The 19,413-nt window shown below is 44.7% G+C and overlaps 1 long non-coding RNA gene across 1 annotated transcript; it reads right to left on the bottom strand.

Moving 5' to 3' along the window:
- Positions 1–11,030: 11,030 nt before the first annotated feature.
- LOC145431007 (uncharacterized) lies at positions 11,031–11,581 on the bottom strand. The gene is made up of 2 exons (XR_013911377.1): positions 11,297–11,581; positions 11,031–11,217 (listed from the first exon to the last, which is right to left on the bottom strand). It is a non-coding gene; the product is annotated as an uncharacterized LOC145431007 (long non-coding RNA).
- Positions 11,582–19,413: the final 7,832 nt, after the last annotated feature.

The raw sequence follows: 19,413 nt of genomic DNA, 5'->3' as shown, positions 1-19,413 counted from the left end.
CCAGAGGCCCTTCTCTGATTCTCTTTTAATATCCTGTGTGTGCAAATAGCAAAGAACCTTCTGTACCATGTGAAAAATTCAATTTTTTCCTTTGGTTGTTTAGCTTTCCTCTTTGTCTGTCTCAGACATTTATGGAGTGCCTTATGTTTTAGCCAAAAATGGTGATAGCAGCAGTGCGTGGTTGACAGAACGTTTTAAATCTAGACAATTGAAGTAACCAGCAACCAACTGAGCATCACTCCAGCTAATCACACCAACCTAAAAATCAGCAGGTTGTCTGGCAAAGAAAATACAAGCAGTGTCAAGATCAAACCTTGTTAAAAATCAAGATAATAGAAAAGTTTTTTAACACAGACAGAACCCACAGCGAGAAGGTCAGCCTGGTTCTTATATGATATGACTTGTTTTCATCAGATACATGTCCCATCCTCTTTTTAAAAAAATCTGTATTGAAGATTTCTCCATCGAATTGCACAAACACCCAAATTTGGACTTTAAAAGTTGGACATTAGACTGGTTGACTTTTGCCACTGAGACTATGAACTGTCTATCAAATAATGATGCTAAAAGTTTGGAAAAGGAGGAAATCTCTTCTGAAAACAAAACACTAATATTTTGACTTTGGACTAACTTTTGTACTTTAAGTACAAAATTAATTTCTTTGCACTTTTTCACAAATTTCAGCCCTGCAATGTCATATGTTGGCTCCCCCTCCATCTATCTGTGGCATGAATTTTACAGAAAGGCAAGCAGAGATGATAACCCCACTCCCCACCACTGACACATTCACAAACAAAAACAATTCTTCCTCAGCTATTTAACAAGATACATGAGATTAGTATAAAGCATGCTATTTGTGCTGCCTGTCTGCATTCCTTCCCGGGACAAGAACTGCTAAAATATTAGTATAAAATACTGCTACTTTAATTAATAAATAAATCGTTTAAATACTTTTAATAAATACCTACTATATGATTATTTACTATTAGTTGAAAAAGACAAGTGGTGTTCAAGTCACACTTTTAGGAAAGGAAGCCATAACACACTATGAAAGTACATCATTAGACATATCACTGTTTTACTGGAAAACTGTGCATTAGATATCAAAAATAAAAATAATTGTGCAGAAAAATGTTCTCCAGTGTTCCACGGATTAAAAACACTACTGCTTATGTTTATACGTACTATATAAAAGTTTTTTTTTTTAATGAATTAACTTTTTTTTTTTTGAAATGCTACATAAACACAGGACTAAATTTAGATTTTTCCCATGTAAATCAAAATATATCAATTACAAAAAAAAACCCAATTAAACAAACAAAAACACACCAAGCTAAATTAAAGGGCTTGAATAGTGAACAACATGGTTAGTTGTCAATATCTACAGCAGGAGTGTTAAAAGATGGCTAAGCTTCTCAGATTCAGTCATTCTCATAGATGCTAATCTGAAAGTGCTGATAGGCCTGAACCTGGACAACTTCTTGTTTTATTAGAGCAGACATCATTGTCATTGTTCCTTGTTATTGTGTTGAAGGAATTATTAACAACTTTTTTCAAACTCCATCTTCTCTACATCACACATGTTGGCCAAAATCGTTAGCAAGACAAAGCAGACTTTTGGCTAATATGAAATCCACTGGAGATCAAAAACCAGAGCACTGATTACATAATGGAAAACCATGCGAATAGATAGCACAAAAAAACTTTCCTAGTAAGGGTGACAGAGAAAAGCATTGAATGGGAAACTGCCATCTCAGTTTTTCAGGCACCTTAGCTAACCTAGCACTTCGGGCAAAGTTTGTAGTTAGTTTGTTTGTAGTTAGTCAGAAACCACATAAAATCTCTAAACATATGTTGCTGCAGTTGTTTAATTCCTCCAAACTGCTGACCATTTGCTGCTGTATGCTGTGTTAGTTATCCTGCCTGGGTACTGATGCATATTCAACACAGACCCTGTTGGACCCTGCTGCCCTGTTGTCATGACACCCAAACCAACTTTTTACATCAGAATCTTAGACTGATGGTTCTCTAATTTTGACTTTAACCATTACTTTTTTTTTAAATCTAACCATGCCAGGGTGCTGGTGCTGCAGTGACCCATGCATTTTGAGTTTATTTTGTATTTTTGTTTTTGTTTGATGTATTAGTAATAGTAAACGCTAGAACAGAACATTTTTCTGTCTTAGTTAGGTTTTAGACTTGTTAATGTTATCATCCGTGTTTCCTTGTTTACGTGTCATTTCCTGTTTCCCGTGTAAGTCTGTCTTCTCCTCTGCCCGTGCCTTGTCCCAGTTACCTGTTCCCATCATCCTCTCCCTGTGTTCCATCCCGTCTCCCCAGCCTGGTACGTGTTTCTTGTCCTATTGTCGAGCTTGTGCTGTCACAGTATATGTCTCATTTAATTTCCTTTTTTATTTTGACGGTCTTGTGTTTGATGTTCAGTGTGTTTAGTTTTGCTTCCTCTCTGGCGTCATGTTCATTTGTGACAGCTGTTCCGCGTGTGTTTCCACTTCCCTCATTAACCATCTGTGTATTTAAGCCCTCTGTCTCACTTTTCATTGTTGAGTCATCTGTTTATCTCCTCACAGCGCCACAGTTCATGTCAACAGGATTATCAGGTTCCACGTCTTATTGTCTCCCAGTGTAGGGTTTGTTAGTTCTCATTCAGTTAATGTTATCACTTATTTTCATGTGTTACATCGGCCGCAACAAAGGGTCGCTTTTTAGAATCAGTTTTGCCTCTTGTGTGTTCTGCTTTTGGGTCCACATTACAACACACCGGCTACTCAGCTATAACAAACCAAGTTTTGTTAAAGTTGTTGTTAAAAAATAAATCTAAATTTTTATCATATCAATCTCCCACACCCTTGTCACACACTAGTTTTCTAGAGAAAAGTTTTGTGAGTTTTTTGGTTGGACTTTTAAAAAACTATTTCTTTTGCTATCTAAATATAGTTTCCTGTGACACAAATTTAAAGTCAGAGTTTAATGACTGTTGAACAATACTGCAAACACACAAAGTGTGAACTGCACAAGTGTGATTACTCAGGTAAATATGAAGATTTTGCTTTTTGAAGTAGGGACAGTCATCAGATTGGGGGGGTTAGTGTTAATTGGAACTGATCTTCTGAAAAACACACAGCATGTAATGCACAGGAATGCCTATAAAACACTTACACACCAAGCTTTGTACTTTTAAGACCTTTGATGTAGCTTCACTCCTCCATCTCCTCTTTCTTCTTCTGTAATGACAAGTACATTTTTCCTCACATAGTATCCAATTACCCAGCTGTTAGATGTCTTGATTGATACATAGCAGCAGAGCTGTGTGTGTATGCATCAGTGTATGTGGGCACATGTGTGCAGCATGTCAGCGCAGACTAATTACTAGATGAATGTCACTGTGTGACACAGTAAGGGTGAAGTATCACATCAGCAGCAGCAGCTATATGTGGGATAGATCAAGGTGCCGACAGGCTTCATTAACCTCCAGTCAGTGGTTTGCGTGTAAGCACTTGCCCATTTTTCAGTGTGTGTGTGTGTGTGTTTGTCTGCAGCATTGTGACAAGACTTCATATGTGTAATTGGAGACTACGCCACTTACACACCGATTGGGACTTGAGTCACGATGGGTTCTTATTTCAGAGTTTTCATATTGCCTGCAATAAAATAACAAGCAAGTGTGTTTTTGATCACTGGTGTCAGAGAGGAGTGGGCTTTTAAATGAGATGTCACAAGATTACCTTAAAGAGATATATGCTAATTTGTAAATTACTCATGTGTAGATAGTAGACCCAAACAGTTGAAATAACTAAGTCATGAAGTTGATGATGTCATAATCACTGGTCCTTGCCTATTGCTGTCAGTTTTACCAGTTTTGGCAGTTTTCATCCTTGTGTTAGCCTCTCCTGTGTTGTATTAATCATTTATTATTTCATTCTGACATCTCTGTTTGTCTTAAACTTCAGTCCAGAATTTCATCTCTTTTCCACCCTTTTTGTGCCACACTGTCTTTAGTCCTCTCAGTATGTGTCGTGGTCCTGAGTCTTTGACCAGTAGTTTAGAGTTTTTTGTACTCATGATTCATTCTTTTGGATTTGTTTTCAAGTGTCATCTGAGGAAGAAGGATTTCTTATCTAGTTTTGCATGCTTTGTTCTGTTTTAACGATGAGTGTAATTTTTTTTGTGTGTGTTGCATGCTTTTATTGTATTTATTGGAACTTCTTCCGGAGAGACTCCGCCCCCTGCTTTCACTAAGTATATACACCTGGAGGGCACAGGGGACAGCTGTCAATCAGGCCTCGTTGGCAGGGAGAGGCCAACAAGAGGGCCTGGCCGGTGGGAAAAGGGCATGCAGCCGGATCTAAGGAAGAACAAGGAGAGAGCCATGGAGCAGTGTGGCAGCAGGCGCAGCAACAGGAAGTCGGTGTGTGCAAGGACGCTGCCTAGGGCAGCGCGAGCCATGGAGTGGCAATTGGCAGCAGGGTGCGACCGCAGGAGAAGGAGAGAGGGCCTTTAGTCAGTGGATGGCAGACTATTCCACGGTGGTAGCAAGATGCCAGCGAAACGCTTAAGGTCCAGGTGGAGTTTGGGGGTAAGTCCCGTTTTGTTAAAATACATAAAGACACCCCGGTACATTGAGAAGGGTGACTATTTGACTTTTGCTTGTGGACTGAGGACCATTGGACTTTTATTGTGCCGAGTTTTATGGGGGGGTTTTTTGTTTTTGTTTTTTTCTCTTCCCTGATCAGGGTACATTTTTATGCTCTAAATAAAGTGTATTTTATTTTTATTGACTATTTTACCCAGGTTTTACATGTCTTTCTGTTCCCAAGATCATCCCCTTCTGCTCTTCCTGCTTTAGAAGGGGTTCCCTTCTAGCATACACCCGTGACACAAGTACTACTTAGCCCTGTCTCGGATTCTATTTTGAATTCCTACTGAAACTTTATTACTAATGGTATTTCTCCCTTTGCCTCTCATTCATTATTGAAGTTGGCTAATGCTCTCTACCTCCACTCTATCTCACGTTGTAAATGGTAAATGAAACACAACAACATGCCTCAATTACTCATGATAGAAACCATAGTGGTTTTCCAGAATCTAATGTTAGACTAATGGATGCGTTTTCCAGTGATGTTTTTAAGGAGGGACAGTGGACATTGACTCCCATATAAGGGATGTCAAACAAGACATGCTGAACCTTAAAGGAGTCAAGATGGATCTCATCCACCCCAATAGATAGCCAAACAAAATGTTTTTCTTTTACCTACTTTAGCACCTTTCATGGGTGTGCCCTGTTATTTCCAGACTCCTCTATAGAGCCATGTCAGTGAAGTTCAGGTGACACTTCAAATTTCCCTTCTGTGTCAGGGTCCTGGGTCCCCTGACCCAGCGTTTTTAGTTCTTTGTGATTTTTGTATTATTGTACTTGTGTGAGTTATTCTATGGTTTCTAGTTTTGATCCCTTGCCCTTCATGGCTCTCTGTGTCTCTGTACTCTACGAACCGGGTCTAGGTACCCTTGCCCCTTGAGGGGGGAATTGCACCCAGACCCAGGTGGTGTTACCCTTTTCCCTGCGGTGGGGAGAGGCAGACCGCCCCGACTCCGCAGCAGCAGGGAGGCCCCACACTGCAGACCGCAGTCGGACGGCCAACTCCTCCTAGCCCCCCAATCCAGCAGGCCGCAGAGAACGGGGGTGAGAGAAGACTCCAAACCTCCCTCCACCCGCTCATTGTAGTGTTGATGCATGTGTGTTCTAAGGTGCAATTAAAACCCAGGAGGGCATGGAGCTACCTGCCAGAGAGCAGCAGGTAAGCGCATAGTCCCTCCTGCTAGCCCTCAATGTCTACGTGTATTTAAAATTGAGAGGTGGGCAATGACGCCAGGGGTGAGGTGTACACCCTGATGGTAATTTGGACTCCGTGTATCGTGCCCACCCCCAAGAGCCTATATGTATGTGTAATGAGAGTGTGAGTAATGTGAATGTCTAAGTTGTGGGATAAAATTGATGCAGAGGCAGCCAGAAGGGGACAGAGGGGGGGTAGCCTCCTCTGCACCCTGGTGACATACCCCTACTCCAAGGCCCTGCATGTGTGGGTGGTTGTGGTGGAGCGAGAAGAGGGAGGCAGCTGGAGATGGGGAGGGAAGGAAGGGGGTTTACTGGGTCTGAAGGCCCAAGGTCTGCTTATGTTGTGGCTGAGAAGAAAAAGACTGTTTCCTCTGAGACCAATATTTTCCATTTAGGCAACCTAAAAGACTGTTCTTCTCATGCTCCCCCTAGCCATAACAATGCAAAGAACTGTGGTAATTCTGTTCTGTTTGAGCCTGGACTAATTAACTCCGTGTCTGCTAGCTCAAAGGGTGTTCAGTCAGAGACTATTAATTCAGAGACTGTTTTTCCAAAAACTGCCCAGCCTGAAGCTCAGTTAGCTGCCCAGCCTCCTGAAGCTCCATCTCCTCTGTCCCCGCTAGCTCCATTCTCACCTCAGCTTTCACTCCAGCCTCCTACGTTGCCTTTAGCCCAGTCTGCTATTCATTGTTCGATTCACCGTTGCCTTCCGCGCGGTCGGCCCGCTGAACTGCTCCCCCGCCGCCGTTGCCGTCCGCATGGTCAGCCCCCTGAACCGCACTGTGTTTGGGCTGTTTTCTTGGGCTCCGGTGTTTACTGTGCACTGCTTTTGTTTTCTGTTCAACATGATGATCCAGAGTTGGTACTAGAAAGCAGAGCTGCAGTCTTAGACACCTCTCTGCAGCCTCTGTTCTCCTTTCATCCCCCAAAACTCCAAATAAACAAGAATATGGGGGCAGGGATAGCTCAGTAGGTAAAGTGGTCGCCCCATGATCGGAAGGTCGGTGGTTCGAATCCACTTAACGGCTACCCTGAGGTACCCCTGAGCAAGGTACCGTCCCTACACACTGCTCCCCGGGAGCCTGCTTAGTGGGCTGCCCACTGCTTCACTGAGTGAATGGGTCAAATGCAGAGAAAAACAAGTAATTTCCCCATGGGGATCAATAAAGTATCCATTATTATTATTATTATAGCACCCTCAACAATAACAATGAGTAAAATATTGACTAGTGTTTAATAATGCACATTTCACTAAGTCCCTGTTATTAAATAATTTAATCATTGATCAACATATTAATTTACTCTGTCAACATATTCATCCTGATTTAGCCAGGTTTCTATAGAACAATCTGTCAGAACACTCAAAGCACAGGCTGAGAAGGTGGCGTGGCAGCAGTCTTTCAGTCCAACTTATTAATCTACCAAAGAACCAGACAGTTTTCATTTCAAATTGTATTTTGTTGTTAGTTGTTTAACTTGTTACTGCTTTCTTACCAAGACTTCATTATTTAAATCAACGACATCAACATGTGGACACCATGGCGCCAGCTGCATGGCCCAAGGCTGGAGCCGAACAAAAACTCCCTGATAACGACTGTGTGATGACTATTCTTTCCTTCCCATGCAAGGCCACCTGGGTTGGCTAGCAGACTGTTTACTTAGCCTGATAGGGTGAAGGACACTGTCTCAGCTGAACTATGGACATGCACACACATACACTTACACTGATAAGCATTCACACGCCCCCCCCTCCCCTTCCAACGCCTTCAATGCTTGTTGCCTCCTGGGAACATGAGGCGGGTCCGGGCCCGCGCTGGAGAGTCGGCGCAGTGGCAGGATGGCTGCTGTGTTGCCTGGGATTACTCCTTATCCCCTACCCAACCCTGTTGCTGGTCACGTGCTCTATAATATTGTACTGTGGACATTTATGTGCTTTCTGTGCAGAGGAGTTTTTTTTGTTTCCTGTTCTCATGCTGTCCTCCTGTAGCCCAGCATGAGCAGAGGTCTCTTTTTTTCCTCTTGTACTTTCCCATTGTAGTGTACATTTCAGTGTTATACTGTAATGCAACCGTTCTCTGACTTGTATCCCCATGTGATGGCTGTGTTGTGTGTGTGTGAGGTCGGGGGGCGGATTCATTCCACTGCAGGGCAACCTGTCACTGCATGTGGTGAATAAAATTTGAACTTGAACTTATTTAGTTTCATCCCTGCTTATGCTCCGTCATACTTTGAAATGCCAGAAGAAACCTCTTGAATGTGACCATTTTTACTTTATTTTTTTTAAACAGTCTACCCCACTTGAGTTTTGAGTACTTGGAATTGACAAATCCAAATGGATGAAGGAATAAGTTCAGAATCAGTATTTAAGCAACAGTACGGAAAAATAAGATTATGGTTCAAACATTCCTGTGCTACCTATCAACTGTAGGAAGAGATTCTCTTCCTCTTTAGACAGAATGTAAAGCCATTACTTTAATACCACCATATAAAAACAGCCTTTGAGCCATTCACACAAAAGAAAGTAATGGATGCCTAACTATTTGTTCAAAGTTGTGATGGAAGCCAACTGCTGTGTTTTTATTTATTTATTTATGTTTTCCTTTTTTTACCATATACTCTTACCTTAGATGAAAAGCAGACAGATTAAGCTGAATTATTATTTTTGCAGTTTTGGCGGGTGATTTGAAAATTTCCAAGGACTATTTTGAAAACAAATCTTGAAAATACAAGATGATTAACTAAAGTTAATATTGTAATCGTGCATGCTTAGAACAATTAATTGATTTCTTCATTTGCAACATAAACAAATTTAAGTACCTTTTAAAGTCTTTTTACATTTGATTGTAGTGCAACCGAAAAAACGATTCCTTGACAGTCTGGACAGGTAATTGGAATGAAAAGTAAATGAGTCTGAGAATGCAAGGAAGGCTTTGCTAATTGGGTGCTAATTACTTAGTAAATTGTCTAATTATGCGGACAGATAATTAGGCATTGCTTGCACTGCATTCTTTCAGAAGTTAATTCATATTTTAGCATATGAAGGGAGCAGTGGGAGGGGAGTTTGACAGGACTGCAGCACTTAAAGGTTGCTGTTTTAAAGGCCTTGCAGAGCCTCACGAGAAAGGTGGTTGTTGAGCAACATGATCCTGTAATATGACAAGTATAATTTTGCTGTGGCTATGAATAACATCTCATGGAATTAAAACGATAGGATGCCCTCAGCAATGTAGGTGCCAGATGTCATTTTAGCCCGTTGCTAGGTGGTTGCTAAGCAACATGACAATAGACATATAAAATCTACTTCTGATCTCATAAAATTTGCTTAAGACAGAGATTATGTGTATTATTGTGTATTGGCAACCCCTAAAATAAACTTGCTTGACATTAACACAGATTTGAATCCTCTGTGTGAGCCCATGATCCACCCTAACCATGCCTTTAAAGCTGTGACACTGTGGCGTCACTTTCATTTTTAATTGAAGAAAAAAAAATAAAAATCGCTAAGCTACCTAAACATAATTAGGAAAGAAAACTTAACTATATGAAGGCCAGTGTTGGGAAGGTTACTTTTAAAAGTAAAGTATTGATTCAGGGGGCTGAATAATTACGCACACCCCACTTTTTAATTATTTATTTGTAAAAAATGTTTGGAATCATGTATGATTTTTGTTCCACTTCTCACGTGTGCACCACTTTGTGTTGGTCTTTCACGTGGAATTCCAATAAAACTGATTCATGTTTTTGGCTGTAATGTGACAAAATGTGCCAAAGTTCAAGGAGGCCAAATACTTTTGTAAGCCACTGTAAAACAGGTCCGCGGCTCTGAACCGTAGTAAAGGGACCTCTGGCTAATACGTCGGGTTCGTGTCGGGCTTGTAGCTTTAAACTAGCTTTACTTTGTTGTCTGGGTCAATTTTGCTAGCGAGAGACAGAGAAATGTTGAAAGGCTGCTCCAACAGAACTTATTGTTTCGGAGAAAAACACAAACACAGCGTACAGTCGAGTCTTAATAGCTTACTTACAGCTGGGCTCGTCAGGCTCTCTTTTTGGTTGCAGTGGTTATTATTATATTTACATGCTTCCAGCTCCCGTTTCTGCTCGGTGACAACTCGTAGGTTTCCTTTTTCTCCCTCCCTCGCTCACAGACACATAACGAGTAAGACAGTCCATTCTCCCTGCAGCACGGACTACACTGCCCATGAGGTTACATTCTTTAGGGCGAAGCCTGTAACACTCTGCCTATTGCCTTCATATTAAATCTTTTTTGTGAATAATTTCTTTTAAATATTTTTTCACGTCATTATACGGGTCACAAGTAGGGGTGACATGAGCCGCGGGATTGAGACAGACATTACAGCTTCTGTATGTGTCAGGCGTTGCGTGGAGGCAAGGAAGAAGGAACCCACAGGCAGGACTCGCAGGTAGGTGAAGGTTTATTATAAGGAGTGGATGAATAGAGGGTGAACGGACACTGACTGGCTGGACAACTGAATGGCTGACTGAACTGAGGGAACACACGGAAAGGACAACATAACATCACACGAACATCAATGACACGACAAGGGCTGAAGGGAAGAGAGGGCTTAAATACATAGACTGATGATGATGAGAGACCGGTGAGTACACAGCTGAACATAATCTGGCTAATGACACGAGACGAGCTGACACAGGAAAAGCAGGAAGTGAGAACATTGAAGTGGCAAAATAAACTGAACATGAACAAAACTGAAAACACTGGGTCACCGACCCAGGAACCCTGACAGTATGTGTCTTTTGTTTGGGTTTTCATCGGTGTGGAATTACCAAAAATAGAGGGCATAGCCTAACACAGGGGTGGGCAACACCAGGCCTCGAGGGCCGGTGTCCCTGCAGGTTTTAGATGTGTCCTTGAACCAACACAGCTGATTTAAATGGCTAAATTAGGTCCTCAGCATGTCCTGAACTTCTCCAGAGGCCTGGTAACAAACTAATCATGTGATTCAGGTGTGTTGACCCAAGGTGAGATCTAAAACCCACAGGACACCGGCCCTCGAAATACGTAACAGCGGTTCATGTATTCCATTACTCCCCAACACTGATAAAGGCTGTATATTGACCATGTTGTACAATTAGTGTCACGGCTCAACGGCACGAGGGAACAGGGATGGACACAGGCGCAGAAACCAACCCGGAAGCGAGGTGACAGAAAACAAATGATTTATTTCCGCCCACAGGTAAACAAAGGTGAAACACAAAGCGACGCCACCACACTAGTGGCGCGTAGGATTCGTCGGTGATAATGAGGGCGACCTAGACACCTCTAGGAGACGGCTGAACAGCGGGGACAGCGGGGAGGTAGAAACAGGACTAGGTAGGGGCCGGGGGCACTGGAACAAGAGGAGATCACGATCAGAGGGATCCAGCAGACAACCAATAATCCTCCGCAGTTGAATTGAATTGCCTTACTTGGTTTCAGATGGAGGGGACAGGTGGAGCGGAAAACCCGGAAGCGGTCGAGGCGTGGGGAGGCAGGCAGGTGAGCGGTGGGCCGGCAGGCCACGTTGTGTAAGCAGCTGGCGGCCCAGGTCCAGGAGGACGGGAGCGAGGGGAACAAGATCTCCACTCCGGGTGCTATCGATGGGAATAGCAGATACTCAGGCGATGAGTGGTTGAGAGCGCAGGTCTGATATACCGCTGGCACGATTGCTCACAGGTGGTCAGCCAGGGAGGGGCAACCGGACTCCGGCCAAAGGAGGAGGAGCCGCTGTCTGAGACCTGCAGGTGCCCAACCAGACCATGACAATTAGTGTGTCCAGCATCCACCTCAAAATGTCAGTATTACTGATGTACACCTGATGAAAAAAGGAGACTGGCCATCTTTTGGATTTTTGTCAGCATCTTGCGTCTTTCCTAACACAATTTTCTCATGTTTTAAAGTTAAGTGTAACTGTATAGTGCAGAAACTCAATGACATGCAGAGAGGGTAGATTCATTTGTTTATCATGTTTGAGTGAAAGCAAGTCAATAATTTAGCAATGTTAAGTCTCGCTATACCACAGGTGATTTTGTGTTCCACATTTTGGATCGTGGGTTGAGGAAGGCAGCCATCTCAGTCAAGTCGAGCCGCTGCCACTGCTTTTTTTTCGGTATATCTTGATTTTCTAAGTGAATGTTTTCCAAATCTCAGCCAAATTTAGTTTAATGCCAGGAGTGTCACCATGTAACGTTAACGCTAAATAAGTGCCGTTAGCTTATTTGCTTACGTTGTTTTATCTGTTGTCAAAGAATTGGCGCTTTTTAGTTTGAATTTGATTTTGGAGCGGGAGCCGTAATGTCACATTTAAATTAACTCTGAGGTGATCCTAACCTATTTTGGACTTCTGTGTGAATTGGTTTGCCAACTGACTGTTCAGTTACATTATGTGTTAACTGCACCGTGGTGTTCGTGAGATTTAATGTCATCGGCAGCATTAAGTTAGCTGCAGATTTAGAGACAAACTCTATTCTGTATTTCACCTTGAGTCAGTGATGGATTGTGTGTTCAAGTTGTTGTGGTGAGAACAGGACGTTGTATTTTCTCTTAAAGTTTTTGTAACGTAATTATAATTTTTTTTTTATCATCCAGCACATGCATACGCACACAGGCCACCTTATTAATACTGTTACGCCCCTAGTCTAGGCGTGTAAAGACGCACATAAGGTTGGAGGAGAGAGAGACAAGTACCCGCCCTGGTTCCCAAGCCAAACATCCAAAACCAGTTATGAGTAAAACAAAGGAGATTTTATTGAAGGTCAGGAAGCATAGTTGGTTTTGTTTATTATTTTGGCCTGGGTTCACCCTGGAGCTAAGTCCCGCCAGGAAACTAACTAAACCCTAAGAAAGAAACAAAACAAACAAATGACAATACTAACCCTCGCTCCCTGGCTCCGAAAACAGGAGAAAACTGTTCAAAAGAAAAAGGCGGCTCACCCCTTCCGCTACAGCCTATGTGTGCCTAAGCACTAATCTGATACACCACTTGCAGCTCTCACATAGCACGCTCGCACAGATACACAGAAAAGTCTAAGTTGGAAACCAGGGCCGTCTGCTGTCAAACTGCTCGCTCGCGTGTCTCTCTCTCTCTCTCGGCAGCTGTCAGAGCGGCTTTTTGAACACATTCATGTGTTCCAAGGTCCAATCAGCAGCTCGCTACTCTTCATTAGGGGAGGGACCTGCGAAGAGTTTTAAACACAGTAAAGAGACAGAAACAAAGCAGCCCACACAGAGTCCTTATGGCCACAGCCGTAACACCCCCCTTCCCAAAATCAAAACATCTCCTTTGTAGATGTTTTGACAGTTTCATGATAGGGCATCCGCTAACACATTCTCTGTACCCTTTTCATGGCATATTTCCAAGTTGAAATCTTGCACAAGGAGAGACCATCTCATCAGCCTTTGATTCAAGTTCTGCATTCGCATTAGGAACACTAGGGGACTGTGGTCGGTATAAACGATCACAGGTGAGGGACTGGAACCGATGTACACCTCAAAATGCTGCAATGCAAACAACAGAGAAAGGGTCTCTTTTTCACTTGTGCTGTACCTTCACTGATGGACATTGAATTTCTTTGAGAAATAGCCGATTGGGTGATTCACACCATGTTGATCTTCCTGTAGCAATACGGCACCTGCTCCGCTTGCACTGGCATCTACCTCTAATTTAAAAGGGCGCGCAAAATCAGGGGCAGCCAGTACTGGCACACTGCACAGGAGAGTTTTAACAGCCAGGACCGCACTCTGACACGCAGAGGACCACAGAAAAGGTTTCAACACGCTAGTAAGGGGTGCGAACACTTCCGCGAAATTTCGACAGAAACCCCAGTAGTAGCCCACCATGCCGAGAAAACTATGGTACTCACGTCTAGTACAAGGGGCAGGAAAGTCCAGTATGGCCTGGATTTTGGCCAAGATAGGGCGTGCTTGTCCCTGACCCACCTGTTTCCCTAAATACGTCACCAATGAAGCCCAAAACTGAAAGACAAAGCTGCTCCTGTAAGGAGGTGGATAGCTCCAGGTGAGAGGACATTTAAATCTTACACTTGTTCTCCTGCATTTTGGAGGCTTCCAGGAACAAATCACAGCGTTCATTGTTGTATACTCTCTGTAACTGTCATGAGGGCAGGGCCCTTTTTTTTTTCTTCTTTTTTCCCTTTTGCTCTCTGTTCCAGTTGTCTGAATGTCAGCATTTCTCAATTTTTGTTTGTATTTTCTTTCACACATGAAACTGGAACTACAACTGACAGCTTCAGTTTAATTCAGTTGGAGTATAGAATGTTGAGTTATCACAATATGATCAGTGCTGGAATCTTTGACAGTCACTGTGTATCTGTTTTTTTTTTCTCTTGAATGAAGGTTTTGACATGCAAGTGGTCTTTTTTTTTGTTTTGTTTTGTTTTTTAGTAATTTGAGTTAAATGGGTACTGTTAATAGGAAGGTGTTTGCTGATAGAATGTTATTGGTAACTAACATTACATCAAATTGTTTTGTTTATAATTGTTGTTTAAATGAATCTTGACATCAGAGGCCTTAAGCAGAATGTTGTCTGGTTGTCTGTAACATTTTTCAAAAGAAAAGCTCAAATTTTTATGCTCTGATTGATTCGACAAAACACTGAAAAACTGACATTACTTGACTGCTGATTTAGATTTCAGCAGAGCAGTGGTATCAGTTAAATTTTTTACCTACTTTCACTACAGTGAAATTAGAGATTTTGTTTTGAAATGTTACTGTTCATGGATACTGGCAACCATCTAAGAAGAAAACAAAGGGGGTTGTCAGGGGTTGCTGAGTGGATGTGGAGAAAAGGACTCAAACGCAGAACTCACGGTGAAGATGCAGGGTGTTTATTGTGAGGGACGAATGACGAAAACAGGAGATGGCTGACTGACTGAATAACTGAATGAACGGCTGACTGATCTGAACATGGGGCATAGACAGCAGTGACAACATTAATGACGCGACGCCGACCAGGAGAGAACTGAGGAGTTAAATACACTGGCTGAACAATGACTGATAGGTGACAGGAGAGTGAGCAGCTGAACACAATTGAACTAACGATGCATGGAATAAGAACTAGAACATAATGCACACAGAGTAACGTAACACAAAACAGGAAGTGGAACGTACAGAGGATAAACAGTGAACATGAACTGAAAATACTGGGTCAACGACCCAGAAACCCTGACAGTACCCCCCCCCCCTACAAAGGCCTACAAAGGCCGGCACCCGACGGCCAAAAGAAAGACAAACCAGAACCGGGCGGAGGGGGCCCAGGACGGAGGGACAGAGCTCAAAACAAAGACCGGTCTGGCGGGAGGCCCCGCGGCCGGGACGGGACAGTTCTGGCGGGCGGCCCTGTGGCCGGTGGCCGAGACGGGACAGTTCTGGTGGGCGGCCCTGTGGCCGGTGGCCGAGACGGGACAGTTCTGGCGGGCGGCCGCGAGGAAGACGGCGGCGGCCACTGAGCCGGTCCGGAGGGCAGCCGCGAGGAAGATGGCGGCGGCCACTGAGCCAGTCCGGTGGTCGACCACGCCAGCGACGGGGAGAAGGTGGCTGAGGAGCAGCTGAGGAGCAGCTGCAGGAGGCGGCGTGGGAGCCGGCGGTGACGGAGGAGCAGTTGCAGGAGGTGGCGTGGGAGCCGGCGGTGACGGAGGAGCAGCTGCAGGACCAGACGACGCTGAGGCTGGGCCAGGCGAAGTGGAAGCTGAGGCTGGACCAGGCGACGGAGCAACAGCTGTAGAGCCAGTAGGCGCGGAAGCCTCTGGCTGGAGACAGGCAGGGCCAGCGGGCGCGGAAGCCTCTGGCTGGAGACAGGCAGGGCCAGCGGGTGCGGAAGCCTCTGGCTGGAGACAGGCAGGGCCAGCGGGTGCGGAAGCCTCTGGCTGAAGAGCGGCCGGGCCAGCGGGTGCGGAAACCCCTGGCTGAGGAGCAGGAGAGCTTACAGCTGGCTCTGGGTACTGTGGCTGCAGGTCCGGGAACTGAACAGGATGGTGGACGGGCGACTGGGAGACAGGCGACTGGACAGGAGCTGACTGGACTGACTGGACAGGGGCCTGGAGGACAGAAGACTGAACTAGAGTAGACTGGAGGACAGGAGGAGACTGAACTACAGATGGACGGACGGGAGGCGACTGGACTGACTGGAGGGCAAGAGACTGGACTGACTGGAGGGCAGGAGACTGGACTGACTGGAGGGCAGGAGGAGACTGAACTACAGGGGACTAGACTACAGGCTGGACTGGAGCAGGGGTGTGAACTGATTGGACTGAGGAGGCTAATGGATAAACAGAGGTCGGTGAGGCTAATGGCTGAGCTGCGGTTGGTACAGCTAATGGCTGAGCTAGTGAGGGGGATAAAGCTGCAGCTTGGGCTAGTAAGGCTGGTGCCTGAGCAGGGGACAGGTCAGCTAGCCTAACTAGAGACAGTGCTAGGGCGTGGAAAGCTGAGTGAGGAGATAGATGGGGTGGCGAACTAGCAGGTGGACAAGTTAGCACTTCCGTGCCTCCAGAGCGTGAGGGCGCTGGCTGGAGAGCCTCAGCTGAGTCTCTAGGGGGGTCAGGCCAGATCCTGGCCACCCTCAGCCTGGGCACTGGGACAGGCGCTGGAGGTGGCTGGACACCAGTCACCCCCACCCGAGAAACAGGAACGGGTGTGGAGGTAGACTGGGTCACCGCTGCTCTCGTCCTGGGAGCTGGCACCGGTGTGGGTGCTAGCCGGGCCCTAGCCACCCGAGGGGGTGCTGCAGGGGCAGGCTGAGCAGACGGAGGGGAAGGCAGGCCCTGTGCTGCCCTGTTAGCAGCAAAAGGGTGAGTAACAGGCGAGGAAATGGTGATTGCGTGGGAGAAATCACTAGGTTCAGTAGGGTTAAGGTCTCTAGCAGTGGCCTGTGATGGTAGAAAAACAGTTTCTTCGGAGGTAGGATGGTGAGTATTAGTGGGGTAGTCCAGGATGTAGTCACAGTAAACAGTCTTTGGCTTAGGTGGGTGGTGAACAGTCTCTGGATTAGGTGAAAGGAAAAAGTCCATTTTGCTCACCGACTGATGCTGCAGCTTCAAACAGGAAGAGCGATGGCAGCGTGAGCCTTGCTTCTCCCTAGTGGAAACAGCTGATCCGCCGAGTGAGAAAGCCTCGACTGAGCCGAGGTGGGAGGCGGCGTCGCTGCGGTCTGGCGAAGTAGAAGGGCCGGAAAGTAAAACGGCTGGCGGGCGAGCGAGGAGCGGAGCGGCGGGAAGGCGAGCGGCCGAAGCTCGGCCTGTGACGCCCACTCTCCACGGCTAATGCTCCAATGCAGGTGAGGCAGCGGGTGGAGGACCGTGGCGTCTCCGAGGCCCACCCAGAGCCAGGCGGGTCCCCTCAAAGATGCGCTCTCTTTCTCTGCGAAGAGGCGCTGTTTCCTCCTGAGCTCCTCCGCCCAGCGGGAGAGCGCTGCCTCCTGCCGCTCGAACAGGTCCGAGTCCGCTGAGTCCTAAGCGTGTCTTCGTAATGCGGGTCGCGTCATTTTGTCAGGGGTTGCTGAGTGGATGTGGAGAAAAGGACTAAAACGCAGGACTCACGGTGAAGATGCAGGGTGTTTATTGTGAGGGACGAATGACGAAAACAGGAGATGGCTGATTGACTGAATAACTGAATGAATGGCTGACTGATCTGAACATAGGGCATAGACAGCAGTGACAACATTAATGATGCGACGCCGACCAGGAGAGAACTGAGGAGTTAAATACACTGGCTGAACAATGACTGATAGGTGACAGGTGAGTGAGAAGCTGAACACAATTGAACTAACGATGCATGGAATAAGAACTAGAACATAATGCACACAGAGTAACGTAACACAAAACAGGAAGTGGAACGTACAGAGGATAAACAGTGAACATGAACTGAAAATACTGGGTCAACGACCCAGAAACCCTGACAGGGGTGTCCAAATTCATAGGCCGTCTCCTCCTGAGGCTGCATTTGTAGGCCGATTACGTCACAGCGACGCGACGAAGGCTGTCCAAATTCGTAGACTCCTCCAAATGCAGCCGACAAATGCGTAATTCTTTTCCTCAGATTTGAAGGATGGGTCGGGTGTATCCTTCGTGGCCCAACCTATCCCAGAATTTATAGCTCGGCCAATTCCAGTTTCCAACAATGGCAGCAGCTGCTTTCTTTTGTGACCCAGAAAGATTAATATTAAAACTAACCTTTAACATATTTTCAGGTAAGAATGTAGCTGTGTAAACTTCAAATATCTGCTCGGTTTATCAAGACATCACAATATTTGCAAAAGTGTTCATATGTTTTCGGAGGCGTCTGTTACCCACCAACTCGATAGCTGACCAGGAGGTCAAAGGTCACTAGAGCCGGTGAGAACAGCAAACTCCCAGCACATTGTTTTCAAACCCCCCCGCGGTCTTTCGCTACTCAGGTTAAGCATGATATATAAGTCACTTAGATAACTTAAAACACTGAAAAGCCAATAAGTAACATTTTATTTGTTCGTGAGTAAATCGGTTTGGCTGAGATTAAAGTTTTCAAACAGCTGAATAAACATCAAACAGAAAACTTATTAAACAGAAGTGTGAGATGGTCGAGAGTTTACTCCAGAGTCCTGTTATATTTTAGATAGCAAGGAGCAGATGGCAGAGTTTATTAAACTCCACCGAGAATGCTAGATCGTCCAATTTCACAGCCTCGCACTTCCGGCGTACTTCGGAGGACCCGGCTCACGTAGACCGCAAAGGCCGGGTCCTCAGGAGGATGCAACCTATGAATTTGGACACGGCTAATATAATCTGTTATAAGGCCTCTATTGGATAATTATTTATTTAGTACTAGAATATAATACCAACATGTCGTATGAAGATAGCATGTAGTATTTAAGTGACAAAGTATTATTGGGGTAGACATTTTTGAATAGTGTTGGAATAAAGTCAAAAAATTGTGAAAGGTTAAAATATTCCAAGCGCTCAAATTATTTCATTAATGTTTCAGTCACATTTTATCAACACAATGCTCAGGTTTATTGAATATGAATAAGTTGTGTGAATGTAACTCAGCTGTTTGAGTTACAGCCAAAGCAACTGTCTGGAAACAAAGTCTACTATTGAATTCGTTAAATCCAACATGTTCATTGTTTCAGTGTATTTTGCCTTAAGTGCAGTTTGCATGTTATAAAAATGGTTCTTTCATAGGAATATAATGAATGTTTTTTAAATACATTTTAAGGTCAGCACTTTGTTTGAACAAAGAAACATTGTTAAAGTCAACAGCACTGTTTCAACAGACATTTCAATGCTCGATAAAGCAGTTTTAAGTCTTCAGCTATTCATGTGGACAATAGCTGGTGAGCAACCAAATCTTTCAGAAAAATGCTCGACTTCATGTGGATTTAAGCAAGTTCAAATGCGTGTTAGTCATTGTTATTGCTGTCAAACATTCCACACAATTATTTGAATGCAACATTAAGCAGACAACGTAGGGGAAAAATCATCCAAACAACAATAACAGGACCTGGCCTGTTCACACGGGCTGTACTGTCACACTTCAGCAGTTCATATTT

This window comes from Astatotilapia calliptera, chromosome 9 (genome assembly GCF_964374335.1).
Source record: "Astatotilapia calliptera chromosome 9, fAstCal68.1, whole genome shotgun sequence".
NCBI lineage: Eukaryota > Metazoa > Chordata > Actinopteri > Cichliformes > Cichlidae > Astatotilapia > Astatotilapia calliptera.
This window is presented reverse-complemented; position numbering and strand designations above follow the sequence as displayed.